We start from the raw sequence: 20,712 nt of genomic DNA, 5'->3' as shown, positions 1-20,712 counted from the left end.
AATTCAAGCTTACAAAGACAACTTCTCTATTTCAGTATAAATGCTATTTATATTCACACCATGTTTGTTGCATGTAACTAATATGTTGTACTGTTATTTTGGCTACTGTTAAATACAACAGCAGTTTTATGCCATCTTTCTAAAATACCTTTAAAAAACCAACACTTGTGTTTCTCCCTTGGTAACATCTGTAGCAGCTCTTTTAACTAGATATTTAGTAAATCTTCCAGGTCAAGGTTGAATAAGTAAATTGGGGACATTCGTGTCAATGTTAAGCCATAACAAGTGTTTAATCTTGTACAGCACATCTATGTGTAATTATTAACTATATACTGTGCGGAAAATGTATTTGAACTCACAACGATGGGTATATATAGCACAATGTCACTATTTACATTATTCTTTAACCTCTTATTAAAGTAATTCTATCGTTTTAAAATAAGCATTGCCCAATCAATTGAATGTGTGTCCAAAGCACAAAGTGATTTATTTTTAACAGATGTAAATAGTCAACAATTCAATACATTATTATATCATGATAAAGTACAGTACAGCACAGCCAATACCAAAAGATAAGTACATACCAATGCAATCGCTTGCGCTCGCTTGCGCACCCACAGGACCCGATGGACAATATTCTGTATAGAATATTGTGTCAGAGTTGACTGAGGCCCCAGTGAGATGCAGCTAATATATATACAGTCAGTGTTTCATTGTGAACAAAAGAGATGACGTAGATTGTTTCTATAAGTCCAGACGTTGGGTGGGTCCAGGCCAGCCAGGTAATAGGTTGATTCAATCTAAGGAATCCAAAGGTGGGGGTCTTCTCTCCAGGGGGTCTGCTCCTTTTCATAGCCAGTATCAGAGGTTTTACTCTCTAATATCAATAACTAAAGTATGCAATGTGCGATCTCTTCGCTGACTGCACCGGTGTGTGTGTTCACCTTTTTAAAACTAAAACAATACAACGAAAGACAAACAAAACATAGATTTGTTAGCTGTCACATAAAACCCTGCTGTCTATTTGACAGCTATGTTCTCCCTGGTGTGACAGCCATGTATGGTTGTGTGTGTAAGTGTGGACTTTACTAGCAGCTACTTCAGTTGGTAACTGTGTCACTGTATAAAGTCCTCTATGTAGTGTCCTAATCATGTGCTGGTATTGCTATAAAACGATTTCTCAGTCACCTCAACATCGCCCTCTAGACTAGAAAAAATGCTAAAGACCAATGTATATCAATTGATTTTTCCCTCTGCCAACTCACATGTCATTCTCAGTACCTCATATTCAGCTACTTGACTAAGTGGGAAAGGCAAAGGGGTCTCTTTTTATAACACTTTCTTCAAATATAACAGTATCCAGTACATGCCTGTCTAACAGTGAAAATTATAAAACATGAAAATTCTACATTTTCTAGGGTTTCACATTATGTCGTATCTTGTGGTAAAAATCCTACTCCAATGTTCTACACAGAGATGCATATCTGTATGCCTATCCTCTAGCAATCACCTGTCTCCACCCTTTGTGCATCCATAAAAAGGCACATTTTTGTACAGGAGGCACGAACTAAAACAAAAAAAAAAACAAAACAGATATGCAATCTATAAAACATGAATCGTATTTCCACAACAGAACCTTCTGCTTAAAAAAATCAGCAGTTTCTATACACATGAAAACAAAATCCCTGACTGTTTCTGTAACTTATGTCAATCTAGTGTGTGTATCTCTGAATTTGTCTTATGTAAAAACATAAAAATATGTTTTAGCCCCATTGTTGAGACTGTGTCTGATTTTATCTCTACCAGAGCAGAGAGAGAGAGGGAGGTAGAGAGAGAGAGAGAGAGAGAGAGAGGTAGAGAGAGAGAGAGCGGGAGAGAGAGAGAGAGGTAGAGAGAGAGAGGGGGTGGGAGAGAGAGAGAGAGAGAGAGAGAGAGACTAACTAGCGTTTGTGTAAAGAATGAGAAATAGGAAAGCAATGAATGATGGGAATACAAAGGTTTGAATACAAACATACATGTAGAAAGGGAGATTTTTACAACAAAATGACAGCTGGATTGGACTCTGACTCTATGGGGAAATGGCTGTATTCATTCCACTGTTCCCCTTAGCTATTTGCTAACTATGACCCCTCCCCATACTTGACTAGGGGTTCTTAACAGTGCAATCCAGTGTCGTCCGTCATTTGTTCATTAAGAACTCGGTATCTCATTGACTACATACCTTTTCAACGGACTTTTCTAACTTATAATAGAGAAATGTAAAAATGTACTCTTAGTGACTCATATTTTCTCTGAAATACATAAAACGATATTTTGGAGCAAAGTATGTACATACTTCATTGTTGGATAATGATTCTCAGCCAAACAAATTATCATGAGTCACTGCAGCCTAAAACAAAAGTGTTCCAATTGTCTATTGTTAATTAGTCTTTCAAGAGTAATTCTTCTATTTCTCTATCTCACCCCTTTTAAACACTTGTCTATACTTCTTTTGTGTCCCCTTTATCTGTGAAAAGAAAAACAAGATAGTTATCTTAAAACAGCAAACAAAACAAACATTTCTATTCTTTGCCGTCGGCTAGTGATTTAGGAAAACAAACATGTGACGACATAAAACGAACAAACAAAATCAACAAAGATTACTTTTAAAAAAATAAGTTTCTTTCTACATTTTGCACCACAGATTAACTCTAGAGTTGGCTATATTTCTCCCCCAGAATATTAGTTGTTACAGAGTGTGCAATCAATTAAAGGGGAACCTCTGAGAGAAGTGTATGCCTCCTTTGTGGATGTCTATGTGATTTCCAACCCAGGTATTCATTCTTCTCTCTACACAGTTCCTACTCATGTGTCCCTTCTTATGGCAGTAGAAGCACGTCCCTGTCATGTCTGCACAATGTTTTGCTAGGTGTCCTATTTTATTGCCTTGAAAACACTTCCTCAACTCGTGTTGTTTCTCTTCCTTTTTACAATGTTTCCTAATGTGTCCTTCTCTGCAATTGTAACATCTCACTATTCTGGGTTTCCTGTTATGTGGGTTGTATTCTGGTGGTCGTGTGTGCAGTCCCTCTAGTGCTGGGATTCTTATCATCATTACCCTATCACTTAGTGTCTCTTCCTGTTTGTTTATACTTTTATCATGTTCTATAGCTGACTCCCTGAGAGCACTTACAGTGGTTCCTTTCCAGTATGGTAATGAAGTTTGCACCCTTCTTTTCAAGTTTTCCCTGAGGCCATCCATTAGAACTTTAACAGCAACCTCTCTGTAATATAGATTATCTTTTATGTCTGGTACCCCAGTATATTTGCCTATTGCTATCAAAGCTCTGCAAAAATAGTCTGCTGCATTTTCACTATCTTTTTGCTGGATACTAAAAATTTTACTCCAGTCCACTATCACTGGGAAATATGTGGCCAACTGTGTGATTATATGTCTAATATTGTCCTGATTATCATCCTCGGTTAAGGATTCATCCTCCTCCAACATACAATCCTTAATGAACTTTTGTATATCAGTATTGAGAGGAAGACAGGTCTTCAATAATACTCGCCAATTGTTATTAGTTGGCTCATACACATTACCATAATATCTAATAAACTGCTGACATTTGGTCAAATCTTTCCTAGGATCAGGGAAATCAGACAAAATTGAAAATGTTTCAGACCTAGTGCATGGATCATGCTTTGCTACATGTTTTAAGGGAACATCACTATTCCTGTCTGCTTTCCCATTGGGAACTGCTGCTGTGCAGACAGGATGTAAGTCTACCAAATCACTGAAACTAGTTGCTGAAATTGCTGCTGCAGTACAATGGATGTCTCCCCCTGTGTTAACCTTTTCATTATTCTCACCACTTTCAGCAGCTGCCCCTGCTGGTGGGACCGTTCCTCTTCTTTGTCCTGAAACATTACTTTTAACGTTACTTAAAACAACATACAACTTACTAGTTACAGTTTTTACATTTTTGGTATTGGCTGTACTTCCCGCCCCGACCGAATTTATCGGGGGCGTGTTTGCGCTCAGTTCGCCACGCTTTGCAACGCACACTTCCGGAATGCTTGTTTCCGGTACGCTTACTTCCGCTGAACACGTGTTTTTCCTTACACTCACTTCCGCTGTGCGTTCGCTGCTCTGCCACGTGTTACCTTCCATTTGCCACGATTTTAAACAATGATTATGTGCATTTCTCACTTTCGTTGACTTAATCAACCGTACTTTATCTTTTACGGTATTTAGCACCTCTGCATTAAAACTCCCTGTTGTTGGGAAAGGCCTATCACAATCTTTGGTCATTTCGACCCACGTGTCACAATACACAGTTGTGTATGCACCATATTTTGCACACATGAGAAATCTCGCTGACTCAATAAGACCTTCCTTAGGCAGTAAATTGGCAATCTCTAGCGTATGCCTAGCACCCATGTTGCACAATATACTTTCTACCCGGAACACAGACACACCGCAATGCTCTGTTCCTTCCGGCCAAATGTGAAATACAGACACACCGCAATGCTCTGTTCTTTCCACTAAATAATTTCAACTCTGTTGCTATACTCACCGCTAGAGATCTATAATGCTCGGTGAACGTATTTCCTTTAGCCGCGTTCACTCGCTTTACTCGCCCCTGGCGAGGATCCCTAATACAGAAATATCACTGTGGGCCCCAAGGGCTATCAGCTCCTCGATACCCTGGCTCAACCACAAAAATCTGCTGAGTTTATTATCGCTGGGAGCGCAAGTTAATACAATCGACCTGCCTTTCCAGTATAATTCCTCCTAGCTGCTTCACCAATTCGCACTAACGGTGCGATCGGATCGCACTGCCTACCAATACTAATTATTAGCAAACCTTGCGATCTATTGGTAGCGCTTTGCGAAAACCCGGTTTTCGCATTCGGTATACCTGCCCTGTATACCGTCCTTAAGTTGGGCAATCCGCCTCGTCAGACAGCAACTGAGCACCTCAACAATAAACAGTGTATCTACGTTACAAAATCGCACACTATACACCTTTTCTGCGCAGAAAATTGAAAGTTCCCAACAACCGTAATAATGTCTCAGAGGCTTTCACAAGTAATTATACTATGCATATAATAACTATCAAAACAATTGTTCAACCACGTGGCAAATCTACCGGAAGTTTGCGTACGCACAGCAGGAAGTACACATACGCACAGCAATGCAATACACTTTAAACCATTAAAACGACAATAAAAAGAAACATTTTTTTCTTTCTTGTCCCTAGATTCTAATTAGCGTTCCTTCAGTCTATGCAACAACGGACATTCGGTTTCGCAACACACAGTGAACCACAGGTATTAGACGCATTACGTTCTTTCCTGTTTTATGCGACGCGTCCGTCAATCCACCCTTTGTTGAGGAACCGAATATCGTAAGCGTTGCATACCTGCCGGTAACATAACTCCAAACTCACGAGCCCCCAAATTATTAAAGTAATTCTATTGTTTTAAAATAAGCATTGCCCAATCAATTGAATGTGTGTCCAAAGCACAAAGTGATTTATTTTTAACAGATGTAAATAGTCAACAATTCAATACATTATTATATCATGATAAAGTACAGTACAGCACAGCCAATACCAAAAGATAAGTACATACCAATGCAATCGCTTGCGCACCCACCGAACCCGATGGACAATATTCTGTATAGAATATTGTGTCAGAGTTGACTGAGGCCCCAGTGAGATGCAGCTAATATATATACAGTCAGTGTTTCATTGTGAACAAAAGAGATGACGTAGATTGTTTCTATAGGTCCAGACGTTGGGTGGGTCCAGGCCAGCCAGGTAATAGGTTGATTCAATCTAAGGAATCCAAAGATGGGGGTCTTCTCTCCAGGGGGTCTGCTCCTTTTCATAGCCAGTATCATACAAAGGTTTTACTCTCTAATATCAATAACTAAAGTATGCAATGTGCGATCTCTCCGCCGACTGCACCGGACAGCTGCTGATGATTAGGGCTTCAATATGATATCAGGCATGACACCTTTCCTATTACCTAAACCTTTAATAACACTACAATGTACATATAATATATATATATATATATATATATATATATATATATCTCTATATATATACATATATATATATATATATATATATATATATATATATATATATAGACTAATAATAAACCGAATACTATCTGCTCCTGAATTACAGTGTAACAGAACCAATATGAAATTATATAAATAACTAACTGTTGTAATGCGAGTGTGTGCGTGCGTATTTTACCGTGCGAACGCACCACGTCACGTAACATGTGGCGTATGCTTCGCAATACGCACGGCAAACCAATATTAAACCAATATACGTTCATCCAATTATACGACTTCAACACTCTGATAAATGATAAGCAAATCCAAATAAAATATTATAGTCAGACAAAAATAATAGTGCCTAAGGTCTTTTGATATAGTTTGCTATTTTTAATAGCCTTTATTTATGAGTTGTCAGAATATAATAAAGTAAGAAAGACACAAATTTCACACTCCAGACAATCTATATACCTGTGGGTAAAAGAGATTAGCAGTTTTGAGCCACTTAGAGGGGGTTACATCACTATGAAAAATATCTATTTAAGAATTTGTAAGGCAATCTCTACTAGATAATATATTTAATGCTTACATTGTACTCAGAGATAGTTGTAACTGTTCATATGACATTAATACACTGTTACACAGTGAAATAGAGAGATCAAGCTATGGACTCACTTCCATTTTTTTTTGTAGGTGGGTAGTCATCTGGTGTCAGGCATTCCTACTTGAATAAATGTTGGGGAATGATTCTGCTTATATTTGAAACAATCATCTATTCCAGCCCTGGGACTCATGTACTGCCAAGATAATACTGGTGTAATCAGCTGGAGGCACATGAACGAAATGATTTGTATAACAAACTTCTTCACATCAGAGAGACCCATCGGGATCAGGGCCGTCTCTTCCATTGGGCACGATGGGCAGGTGCCCGGGGGCCCTGCAGGCAAGGGGGGCCCGTCCGAATCCTAAAAAAAATAAATAAATATATATATATATATTTTTTTAAATACTTACCTTGCGCACACATCAGCGGTGATCCGGCTCCCTCCCTGGTCCCCTCTTCCGTGCTGTGCTCGCAGTGAATGCTGGGCGTGATGTCACGCCCAGCATTCACTGCGAGCACAGCACGGAAGGGGGCAGAAGAGACTCAGCGGCGCGGAAAAAAGAAGAGGATTGGACTTAAGGTAAGTTAAGGGGGCCCCTATATATATATATATATATATATATATATATATATATATATATATATTTTTTTTTTTTTTTTAGGGGCCCGGTACACTGCATTGCCCGGGGGCCCATAAAGTTGTTAAGGTGGCCCTGATCGGGATGTGACTAAGCAGAGCAGGACACCTTAGTCATCACTGCAGTCCAATGGAAGATAGTTTGGCAGGTGCAGGATCCAGAGAGGAGGACTTGCTTTTGAAATAGGAATCAACATGGTGCTTGCAGTAAATGGTAATATGTCTATTGGAGTATAATAGGGCGTGATCCAGATTGTAGGCCAGGGTGGGTGCCTTGGAATGTAGAGCCAGAGGTGTTTATTGAAGATGTTGTGATGAGAATAGGAAGAGAAAAGGCTTCATAATGCCCAGGGACAGGATTTATTCTGGAGCCTCACTGCTGGGCATCCTTCCTTTTTTGCTCCATAACTAATATACCTCTCTAATGTTTTGTGAGTTATGAGGGTTTCCGTGTTTAAAACCTCTAACATAACTACATTGTTTTCTTCACACTCTGCGTAATAACTGATTGGTTAGGGTTATTACTGCCCTGTGTAAAGTTGTTTTTCTGTTTTAAATTTGACAATCTGCTCTAGAGTTTTGGAATACAATAAGTTTAATGGTTCTGTCAGTGTGGCAGCCTTGCAAGGTCTAATAAAGTTGAATTCAAAGTATGCTCCCTTTCACCACCATACTTGAATGTTGACATGATATTCTTATTTTGTCAAACAGGCCCATGAAGCATAGTGACATAGCTGAGTTGGACAGCCATATGTTTTTTTTAAAATATCATGTATTTCTTCTTAGTTTTCTACTCAGAACCCATTACTATTAACTGTAGGTATGTGCCAGATAGCCTTACATCTGTTGCAGTGACTGTGCTCTCTTATGAGGCTCCTTCTCACCTTCTTATAAGCTTAGCTTTAAGACTTAACTAAGCTGGTGGTATAACAAACCTGTTGTCTTAGGCTGGGTACACACTGGAGCATTTTCGTCCAATAATCGGGCAAATCAGCTGACCTACGACCGTTCGAATAGAAATCAGTTTAGTGTGTATAGTGACACGATGGTCAATTGTCGACTTATTTGGTTGGTCGCACTCTTTAATATTTTCCAACCAATCACCTATCAATCATGTAGTGTGTATCATGCTCACGATCCCCATAGAGTTTACAGAGTTAGGCTCCTTTCAGCCGATGCTAGAAATGAATGTCCTGGTGAATAAATGTAGAGAGTGCTGTAGAAGGAATAATTACAATTTAATTTTGTTCATTCTGAGACAGAATGCTTCATTTCAGAGTCACAGAATCTAATGAAATTTGTTAGGACATGTGGATAGCTATAACAAGGCGTTTTTAATCAGTGTGACAATGTGACAAGAATGAATGAATGAATATTGTGCTGTCATTCTCTGAAGACTAGAGGACCAGATGAAGGGACAGATGAAGAACACAGATCAGGAAAATCGTGTCAGTGTGTAAGCATGTATCGCCCGTCTGATCAGACCTTCAGTCGTAGGTACATTCGTTTGAGATAACATGTCGGTCGGAAAATGTGTGTATAAGTGCATTTTCTATAGTTGCCCTCGTTTAGGTACTCCATGTGACATGTGAAGCTGCCCATAATGTCAAATACTTCTCTTTTTAAACCCACTCAGACTATTCTCTGGTTTCTCTGGTGCGCTTAAGCATTGTTCTGTTTTACCTTCTGATACTGACCTGGTTTGTTCTTGATCTTAATTGTTTACTTGTGACCCTAAACCTGACCTGGTATATGTTTCTGAACCATTTCTGCCTACCACAACCTGTATATTGACTATGATTCCTGTATCATCCTTCTATTTAGTCATCTGTTGCCTAGTAAGGCTAGTTCTTAGGGAGCCACTAGTGAAAATCGGTGTCCCCATTAGACTCTGCACCTGAAATCTAGCCAACACCAATTTCTATCAGCACAGGGGGCTCACATCCAGAACAGTTCAATACAGGTGTCTGTATTTCAGATATTCTACAGAAATGAATGATTGTAATTGACTGGGCCAGTAATTATTGTAATCTTTCAAACATGGACCATTGATTGGATTACATTCTATTAGACATGTATTATGAATATGTTCACTCAATTGCCCTCTTGGACTTGATAAGACAAGTGTTTGTGTTATTTTGTCTATTATATGCTGATAGCATCCTGGATCTTCCAAGCCATCATTGACATTGCATGAAAACATCATTTTGTTGTAATTATTGTATAATTCTTTGAAGCTTTTTTATCCTTTATGTGCTTGGCTTTACAGGTACTCAAACTTGACTTGCCATTTGGAAAATCTATAAAAACATATCAAGTTAAATAATTACTCCATCTTATAGGAAATATGTAGTTTCTGGTTTCACGAAGATAAGATGAAATAAATTTGGTGTTACTCCCCCAAAGCTCCAGCGCTCTGGTGCTGCACATGAGTGATCTGTTCACAGAGGAGGTTCATCTCTTGAATCAGGCAAGTGGTAGTAGGAGAGAGAATAACATCACTGGACTGGCTACAATGGACCAACATAGCTTTATATTTTATCTTATCTTATTGAACAACATCCAAGCATTTTTTTTTCGTTTTGGGTAGAATTCTTAATTAAAATAGTGCATAGAGTAGTCTACTGATTAAGTAGTCAAAACTACTGTAAAATCACCTTGCTTCTGATCAGATCATTGTAATGTTTTGCTTGTATGATGTCTAAGCACTAATTGGATTATCATATTTTAATTAATATATCTGGAAATATATAACATTCATAGACAATCCAACATAGATGGACCCAAAAAATAATATATAAAAATATAATATTATAGTGTTTTGTTGGGAAGTGCAATAATGAAAATAAGTTTAAAAGGTTACACTCGCCTATTAAAGGTGAAATATAGGTCTATCATTTTCAATCAACCAATCGTTTTAGTACTTCCTCACTCAGTAGTGACTCTGGTAGAAAGTTTACTTGAATGTAAAAATAATTTGACAAAAATACAATAACATTGAATTTGAAAGACATCAATGAAGGGCATCTCTACCCACACTGTGACTTAAAAAAACAATATTCTGTAGTAAATGATAAATATATCAGAAAAACAATCTATGCACATTTTACATTGTACCTCGGGCAACAGTGAGCTTTTTTCAGCTTGTTAGAATGCATTTCAATTGTTATAGTAGATGGTAAATTTGATACATGTCAAGTTACAGCTATGTGGGAATGTCTCCCTGTAGCTACTCTTAGGCTGCATTGGCATTAAATCTTTATAGAATGCCAAAAGACTAAATAAGTTTAGGTCACTTTGCATAAAGCTTGCTTCATACAGTACATAGAACTCCAGTGTTCCCTCTAACATTTCTAGAACTGATTTTTTTTCCTTCAGTGACCCTGCTTTATTTCATTAGTTGCTAACTTTACAGTATCTTATTACACCATATAACATTTGTAAGGACAGCTTTAAACGGACATGTGTTACTTGAAATAAAGAAAGTTAAAAGAAACCAAACAATTTGGTATAAAATTTTTGCATCAACAGAGGCTTGTTGCACATGGGCATCGCACCCAAGTTTAATACACCAGAGTGAAGAAACAAAAAACACACGATGCCTAATGGGAGTTTTCCTTCTAGGCTTGATGAAAATAAGTACACAATGGAAGTGTGACTGTGGGCTGTGACATTATAGTTAAGCACCACACTTCATGCGTATCCTGACACTGAGGAGAGGCAACTGACAGCTTCACAGGTTATCAGCTGGTGCTCCATGTGGAGGCTCCCCAGGGGCATTAAAACCATTGGGATGAGTGACATAATTTTACTCATTCGATGCTTTAGGAACCCCCTAACTGTTGGCACCATAGGCAACTGTCTAGATTTGAGAAAAATAAGCCCGCGCTCGGTATATCCCACATTATATATGGTACCAGCTGCTTGGCAACAAGCCCGCGCTCGGTATATCCCATATTGTATGTGGTACCAGCTGCGTGGCAATATAAATGCCCTATATGTATACAAAACAGAAAGAAAATTGTCAGCGCTTATCCTTTAAACTGCATATCTGTGTGTGTCTAGCAAAATGAAAACATGAGGTATTAGTTCATATTTTGATCAAAAGACTTAAGCCTGCATCCCACGTCAAGGGTACCTCATTATATGCAGGTCCTACACTGACCTGTATGCTTTAAACACTATTAAAATGCAGTTAAAATCAGATGCACTCACCTCCCAGGTATAGGGGTTTACATCTAGCAAAGGCTGGCTTGTGAGCCACACCGAAATGTGCCTTAAATAGGCTTGAGGGACAGCTGCTATGACAAAAAGGCAATATTTTGAAACAAAATCAGAGAAAATATCAAAATATGAACTAATACCTCATGTTTTCATTTTGCTAAACACACACAGATATGCTGTTTAAAGGATAAGCGCTGACAACTTTCTGAACTGTCTAGATTTGCCTAATGGTAACTCCTGCCCTGTGGACCATTCTTCTTAAAATGAGGGATTAATTTCCCTATTAGCCAGTCTTTAGGTCTAGGTTTCATGTATATGATTATGCTTTTGTGGATATGGTAGTATAGTTTTAATAATGTTAGTCAATGCACCCAAGCCAAACCTTTAAATTTCTCATGCCATGTACTTGTTTGCACTTAGGTAAATGTCTCCATCTTTGAGTTCATGATCACATGACCATGTCCAGAACGCCAAGATCAATTTGGCTAACTTTCTTCTGTTTTCCCTGTATAATGCATTTAAATAAAAACATATTAATTTCTTTGTGCTACCAGAAAAATCCTCACTTTATTACAACAAACTCTGCACATTAAAGATTACCTTAGAGCACCCAGACCTAGCTAGAAAGTATAATCACAGGAACATGCAGGTTCACAAGGTTTTGAAATGTTCTTCCATTACAGGAACCTGTATAACATTTGGCTCCTTCATATCTGAACTACTAATTTTCCTATAATGAGTAGGACATCCATGGGTGGCATAATCATGCAGTAAGAAGGGATATCAAAGCCACAGGATAAGCTGCAGAGTAGTTTATTAGATGGTATGCAAAGTACTAAAAGCTTAGTCGAGAAGTTAAACAAAGGTAACTATACTTCTATGAACTAGCTGAGAGTTCCTGTTCATTATATCAGGAGACCTGGTGAAATTATACTTACCTTCTGAAGGCACCCTTGAAGCCTGAATAAGTAACATATTTTTCAGATCTTGAGGCAGGCCTTTTGTATGATGCTTAAACATCCAAACATGTATAAAAACTATGGCAAATGCTATCTTTTCTAACAAAAACTTCTTTCCTCGTTATAAAAACTGCTCTATTGGAGACTGAAAGCCTTTAGCTGTGAAACTAGCTCTAGAGGAACCGAGACAACTTTTGTTAACAGTGCTCCAGCCAATTATTATTATTATTATTATCATTTATTTGTTAGGCGCCATAAGATTTCCGCAGCGCCGTACACAGTACAAACAGTAGACTGTACAGGGTGAAACAGTACAGAACAATAAACAAAAATACCAATACTTCAGAAACTCCAGGCAGGCTGCTGCAATAAGCATGGAGCAGAAGAACAGGTGAGGAGACAGGAGGGAAGAGGGCCCTGCTCATGTGAGCTTACATCCTAAAGGAGGGTAGACAGAACCAGGCACAAGGGGAGCCAGAAGAGAAAAGGGAGAGCGAGTGGAGGAGGTGAGGTGGTTAAGTAGATGGTTGGTAGGCTTTGCGAAAGAGGTGAGTTTTCAGTGCACGTTTGAAGCATCACAGAGTAAGAGAGAGACGGATGGGATAATTACAAATTACATGGACCATAAGAATTTTCAATATATGTAATCTACTCAATGTGTTATTCCCTGACAGGCCTCTTGGGCACTTTTCTTTTCCTGTTTTCCAGTTATTGCTCTAGTTCCAGGAATATGTGAGCTGATGCTTTGGTGCAAAAGGACCGACAACAGCCATCTCATACACTAGTCTTGCCCACATTGTGGTCTCTACATCTATCGACAAATCAAATATTTCTTGTGGGAAATGTTTTGTTGTCACAGCTCTTCATTCCAGGCTTTTCAACTCGCTCATAATTCCAAGTTTTCCGTTCATCTTTGTATAGAGAATACATAGAATTGATTGTCAGAACATATTGATGGGCTAAGTTAAGAAAGGTTGTAACCGAGTCAGTCTTGTCCAGTCCTCCAAGTGCCTAAAATCAGCAGTACTTCTGTTTCCTGTTTCAATAAAACTGTGGGCCTATATTTCTATAGATTCCATTATGGACCTTCCACCCTCCTTTCTTTTGTTATGGATATATTTTCTAAGATACCTCCCTTCATAACTCTCAGAGCACCCCTTCTTGCAATTTTTTTATCAAATAAATCTTGTGCCCTATGATATGACCCTTCTGACAGAAGTGTGCAATTTATTTTTCAGTGCATTTTAGAAGTGGTTAAATATTAAACTGGATTTCCATACGCCATCCTCAGTCTATTGGTCAGTCAGATTCTGGAAGCCCTACAACTTAGGTTTACACACATCAAGATGACTGGCTGGTTTGCTTCTTTGTACAAGATGTGCACACTGTATTCATGTTCTTTAGTATACTAATGCATTTTTTTTAGCTTTTGGTGCTCTTCCTAAATGTACACTTACAATTTCCATTTCCCCTGCATTCATTCCGGCAGTTGATTATCATCAACTCAGATGACCAAGACATCTGCAAAGAAACTCATGATGGTCTTACGGCCTCTGTCTGTCACAGGACATATGGAGATAGACATTGTTGTTCAATCATCAACTTCTTTATGTCCAGGAGATACGGTTTGCCTCTTGTTTGGAAAGACTGTGGTCCTGAAGACCATGGGTCAGAGCTTCTAGTTCTGTTTATACTCCCCTTCTGGTCAGGAATTTATATATTTTACTTCTTAGCTCAGTAGTCTTAATAAACCATACAGATGCATTATTTTAAAGTAATCAGAAATTTAAATTATAAAGGTGTTACATTGACCTAGTACTATAGCAAGAGCAATGATAATTTTTGATGAAATATTTGAACAATCTTATGTAAATTTTATTCACTTGAGAGAAGATAGTCAAATTAGTGTGAGCAATAATATGTTATCTTTTGTCATTTTGAAGCTGTGCTAAATGAGCCTGTGTACATTATTGATTTGTGAAAAATGTGTTACAGTTTAATTGATATTATATTACAGTAGGAATCATCACTTGATAAACCTCTGTTACCATGAATGTCCTTGTATCTTTTTATCTTAATTTGCTGTTCGTTAAGAGATCCTGTTATACATCCCATCATTTAAAGGGAATTGTCTATTCTAGTATCATGGCTATCAAGTGTTATCTCACTGGGAAATCTATTCCAAAAAATAATATATAATATAATAAACAATAACAGTAAAAGAAATCCATATTGTGTACTTTTTCGTCCCAAGCTTAACATTACAAACTTCTGGGGTTTGTTGGTAAACTTATTGAGTACTCAGCCATTTTTCTTTTCTCATAATATAAAAATGAATAACTATATGACTTCACTAACATCAGTTAAAATTTCGATTGTGTATATATTTTAAATAATTCCTTCTTACCTCCCCTTTCTCTCATTATATATGCCTCTGGATGATAATAAAGTGTAATAATGTTTTCTTAAAAATAAATCGGTGACCCAGCTCTTGGCTCATTTAAAATGTTAGTTAGTACCGTATGGCTTCATCTGTTCAAAGAAATATGTTGACATTAAAAAAAACAGCATTGTAGATTTAGCTTTTAATTTCAAGCAATGAAAGCATGCACATTTAAATATTGCCATTCACAAATATTTGTTCCGTAAATCAGAAATCCACAACAAAGGAGTGCCACCATAGCTTTAATCTTATAAAACTATTTTGCTGCTGTTATTGTGGTTTTCTATGAACCAGTACAACGTATTGCATTCCTTGTAGAGCAATAGATCTTGATCCAAAATAATTATATTTCTAATTGATTTTTTTCAAAGCCAGAAAACATTGGCATATCCTTATGGGTTAGTGATACAAGTAGAAAAGTAACCATTAATAAGAAAGCAAAAATGATGTCTGGAAAATGTTGAATTTAAGAGCTTCAATAGCCATATTATAAACACTTCTCAGAATTGTCCTACTTGGAATTGTATTCTGGGAACTGTAAGACACAGGATGGTTTGATTGGCTGCTGTTAGTTTCTGTAATGTTGTTGCAGCAGCTTTTGCATCCTATATAAATTGATTATGAATGTTCAGTCACTGCTGTATTGTGATTTGATACATTTTGCAATAGTTTTTATGCCATTAAACACATATTTCCAAAGCAAGGTGTCTTGTTTTCTGAATCAGCACAATCATAGTTGCCTATTCTCACTGAATGTCCAGGAAACTCCCGAAATATTGTCAGACCTCCCAGACTAATTGGAAGCTAGGCTAATCTCTTTGATCCTTGCTGTGCCTCCTGTACTACAAGAAAATGGGAGATCTATAGTTATACATTTGTTTACAGCATTTTCATCGAGTGTTGTCTCTAAATAACCAACCTCTCAGATTCTCGCAGATAGCTCTGGATCTATACTGTATACAGTATATTCCCTGTATTTACACTGAGGTATTTACCAACATGCTTGCCTATTTTTTAGACCTCCCTCAAAGGGAGTGATGACATGATTCACCTCATCACGGCCATATCCCAGCTGAATAATTAAATTTGGCACATAGGTGTTACTTGCACGATCTCCCTGAAATGATTATTCAAAAGTAGGCAAGCATGAACAAAATAGAAAACATTTTTTGTTATGCACATGATATATATTCTCTCAGCAGTGCAGGGCTCTATAACCACACTAAAGGTGTTTATTTCATCACCACATTGGATGTGACCATCTGCACATTCTAAGTACCCAAGATAGATAGGGCACACCGTTAATAAGTACTCTAATATTTTTAAAATTAAATTATCAACCAGTACGACAGTGGAAAATATGCCAAGCCTGATTCCCTTTTTTGTTCAAGGGCAAAAATAGCTAAATGAGGGTCAAATGAGCAGTAAATTGCATTAAAACAGTAACCTTTTTTAAAAAAAAATAGTGATATGAAATTTTAAATAATGTAGACACCTTATACACAGGTGAAACTCTGCAAACAGTGTGCAATGTGTGTGAGTACATTTAGAGTTGGACTTATGTCAGTTTTTGTGCACAAGATATGTATTTACGTTCTGCATGTGTGGACCACAAATAGGTATCCATATGTCCGTATATAGTTTTTTAAGTATAACGTTTATTTGAGTCCCCTTAACCCAAGAGAGTGGAATGGGGGCAAGCAGGGGCATACAAGTGTAGACCTAGTACAGTAAGGTCATGTTCACATAATTGCAACAAAATTAGATGGAAATGTATACACAGATACACCTTTTAGGAGACGTATCTCTTACAGTGCTGGAGGGTGATTATTTTTGTGGGTCACCCTCTAGAGGACCAGGCCCAATGCTGAGGAAGTTGTTCTTTTAGAAAATGGAAGGGAGGATATATTTTTCTTTTACTTTATTTATTTTTTCTGTTCTGTCAAGCTAGACAGCTCATATAGCATGGTGTTTGAACTAGGGATGTGCACCGGCGACTTTTGAGGTCTCGTGTTTTGTGTTTTGGATCCGGATTTTCGTTATTTTTGAGGTTCGGATTTGTCTCGCAAAACACTTGACGAAAGGTCTCGGTTCGGATTTAAGGTTTTGGATTCGGATTTTTTTTGAAAAAAACATAAAAAGTTTAAAAATCAAGTTTTTGGGCTTATTTTCACTCCTAGGCTATTATTAACCTTAATAACATTCAATAACAAGCATTTCCACTAATTTACAGTGTATTCTGAACACCTCACAATATAGTTATTAGTCCAAAACGTTGCAACAAGGTATCTTTCTGGACTGCGTAGAGGAGTGGGTCACCACAATATATATTAAAAACCCTGAACTTTTATGATTCGCACCAATAAATGTACCTGGACTGCGTAGAGGAGTGGGTCACCACAATATATATTAAAAACCCTGAACTTTTATGATTCGCACCAATAAATGTACCTGGACTGCGTAGAGGAGTGGGTCACCACAATATATTAAAAACCCTGAACTTTTATGATTCGCACCAATAATTGTACCTGGACTGCGTAGAGGAGTGGGTCACCACAATATATTAAAAACCCTGAACTTTTATGATTTGCACCAATAAATGTACCTGGACTGCGTAGAGGAGTGGGTCACCACAATATCTTAAAAACCCTAAACTTTTATGATTCGCACCAATAAATGTACCTGGACTGCGTAGAGGAGTGGGTCACCACAATATATATTAAAAACCCTGAACTTTTATGATTCGCACCAATAATTGTACCTGGACTGCGTAGAGGAGTGGGTCACCACAATATATTAAAAACCCTGAACTTTTATGATTCGCACCAATAAATGTACCTGGACTGCGTAGAGGAGTGGGTCACCACAATATCTTAAAAACCCTGAACTTTTATGATTCGCACCAATAAATGTACCTGGACTGCGTAGAGGAGTGGGTCACCACAATATATATTAAAAACCCTGAACTTTTATGATTCGCACCAATAAATGTACCTGGACTGCGTAGAGGAGTGGGTCACCACAATATCTTAAAAACCCTGAACTTTTATGATTCGCACCAATAAATGTACCTGGACTGCGTAGAGGAGTGGGTCACCACAATATATATTAAAAACCCTGAACTTTTATGATTCGCACCAATAATTGTACCTGGACTGCATAGAGGAGTGGGTCACCACAATATATTAAAAACCCTGAACTTTTATGATTCGCACCAATAAATGTACCTGGACTGCGTAGAGGAGTGGGTCACCACAATATCTTAAAAACCCTGAACTTTTATGATTCGCACCAATAAATGTACCTGGACTGCGTAGAGGAGTGGGTCACCACAATATATATTAAAAACCCTGAACTTTTATGATTCGCACCAATAAATGTACCTGGACTGCGTAGAGGAGTGGGTCACCACAATATATTAAAAACCCTGAACTTTTATGATTCGCACCAATAATTGTACCTGGACTGCGTAGAGGAGTGGGTCACCACAATATATTAAAAACCCTGAACTTTTATGATTCGCACCAATAAATGTACCTGGACTGCGTAGAGGAGTGGGTCACCACAATATCTTAAAAACCCTGAACTTTTATGATTCGCACCAATAAATGTACCTGGACTGCGTAGAGGAGTGGGTCACCACAATATATATTAAAAACCCTGAACTTTTATGATTCGCACCAATAATTGTACCTGGACTGCGTAGAGGAGTGGGTCACCACAATATATTAAAAACCCTGAACTTTTATGATTCGCACCAATAAATGTACCTGGACTGCGTAGAGGAGTGGGTCACCACAATATCTTAAAAACCCTGAACTTTTATGATTCGCACCAATAAATGTACCTGGACTGCGTAGAGGAGTGGGTCACCACAATATATATTAAAAACCCTGAACTTTTATGATTCGCACCAATAAATGTACCTGGACTGCGTAGAGGAGTGGGTCACCACAATATATTAAAAACCCTGAACTTTTATGATTCGCACCAATAAATGTACCTGGACTGCGTAGAGGAGTGGGTCACCACAATATATTAAAAACCCTGAACTTTTTTGATTCGCACCAATAATTGTACCTGGACTGCGTAGAGGAGTGGGTCACCACAATATATTAAAAACCCTGAACTTTTATGATTCGCACCAATAATTGTACCTGGACTGCGTAGAGGAGTGGGTCACCACAATATATATTAAAAACCCTGAACTTTTATGATTCGCACCAATAAATGTACCTGGACTGCGTAGAGGAGTGGGCACTGGGCACCACAATAAAATATATAAAAAACCTTCAACAGATCTGCATTACACTACACATACGGCTGCTCCTCCATCCTCTCCATCATATACATGTTGGAGTTTTAGCGTGTGACAACCTCTTGTTTTTGATAATGTCAGTGCATTTTGAATATTTTTCAATTTGCCCCACACCACTGAATGTACTTTATCTATGATACGCAATACGCATCTATCTATCTTGACTGCGTAGTGTGGTGGCCCCGGTACACAATTTGGTACCGAGGCCACAATATAATTAAAAAACCCTCCACGTGTCAGAATTCCACCAAACAAGTATCTGGACTGCATAGTGGGGTGGCCCCGGTACCCAATTTGATACCGGGGCCACAATACCTCCTCCAAACATGGTACAGACAATTCGTCATTGAGATCCCAGACAGACAGGGTCAAAGTGTTATTGTTTGACTTTGTAAACCCAAAAAACTGTCCCTGTTGCACATAGTCGTGCAATGAAGACTGACTTTTTCATTTAAAGGCACGATCTTTCAAGTGTAGTGTTTGTAAGTCTAAGTCATATTATACTTTTGGTAAAATTGGTTTATTTTGTTCCTCTTTATGGTAATTAGTAATAGAATTAAAGTATGAAATAGAATTAAAGTATGAAATAGAATTAAAGTATGAAATAGAATTAAAGTATGAAATAGAGTGGTATATAGAGTTGTAGTGTGGTATAGATAGAGTGGTCCACACAATATAATAATAATAAAACCCTCCACGTGTCAGAATTCCACCAAACAAGTATCTGGACTGCGTAGTGTGGTGGCCCCGGTACACAATTTGGTACCGAGGCCACAATATAATTAAAAAATTGGGCATCAACTGTCACCGTTGTTTAATATCTGATACACCTAAATATGGACTGCACAGTGGAGTGGCCCCGGTAGTAAATTTGGTGCCGGGGCCACAATACCTCCTCCAACTTCCAAGTGTAGTGTTTATAAAGACAGACAGCGTCGAAGTGTTATCAGTTGGCTTTCTTAACCCTAAAATTGTCCCTGTTGCAAATATTCGTGCAATGGACAATTACTTTTTTATTGAAAGACTCAAGCTTTCAAGTGTAGTGTTTATAAAATATAAACAACAATACAGTAGTTTTAGAGCACGTCAAAAACTCTTGTTTTAAATTATGACACGGCATTTTACTTTTGGTTTAATTTCTTGAATTTTTTAAGATTTGGTTTTACTTTTTGAACATGGCAAACGACTGTTGATTGGTCATATAATGCCAAAAAAAAAGTTCCAAGATGGAATTGTCCTTGGGCCCTCACACCCACCCTTATGTTGTTGAAATAGGACATGCACACTTTAACAAACCAATCATTTCAGCGACAGGGCCTACCAAACAACTTTGGCTGAAATGATTGGTTTGTTTGGGCCCCCACACCAAAAAAGCTATTCATCTCTCCCTGTACAGACTAAACAGGCTCTACTGAGGCAAGATGTCGTCCTCATCCTCAACCTCTGATTCCTCTCCCCCTACAGTG

General features: G+C 38.0%; 1 protein-coding gene across 1 annotated transcript in view; it reads left to right on the top strand.

The window, feature by feature from the left end:
- THSD4 (thrombospondin type 1 domain containing 4) overlaps positions 1-20,712 on the top strand; it is a 637,279-nt gene that overhangs the window by 371,799 nt on the left and 244,768 nt on the right. The window lies entirely within an intron of this gene.

Source organism: Mixophyes fleayi, chromosome 4, assembly GCF_038048845.1.
Source record: "Mixophyes fleayi isolate aMixFle1 chromosome 4, aMixFle1.hap1, whole genome shotgun sequence".
Classification (NCBI taxonomy): domain Eukaryota; kingdom Metazoa; phylum Chordata; class Amphibia; order Anura; family Limnodynastidae; genus Mixophyes; species Mixophyes fleayi.
The sequence above is the reverse complement of the archived record's forward strand: the minus strand, read 5'-3'. Positions and strand labels throughout refer to the sequence as shown.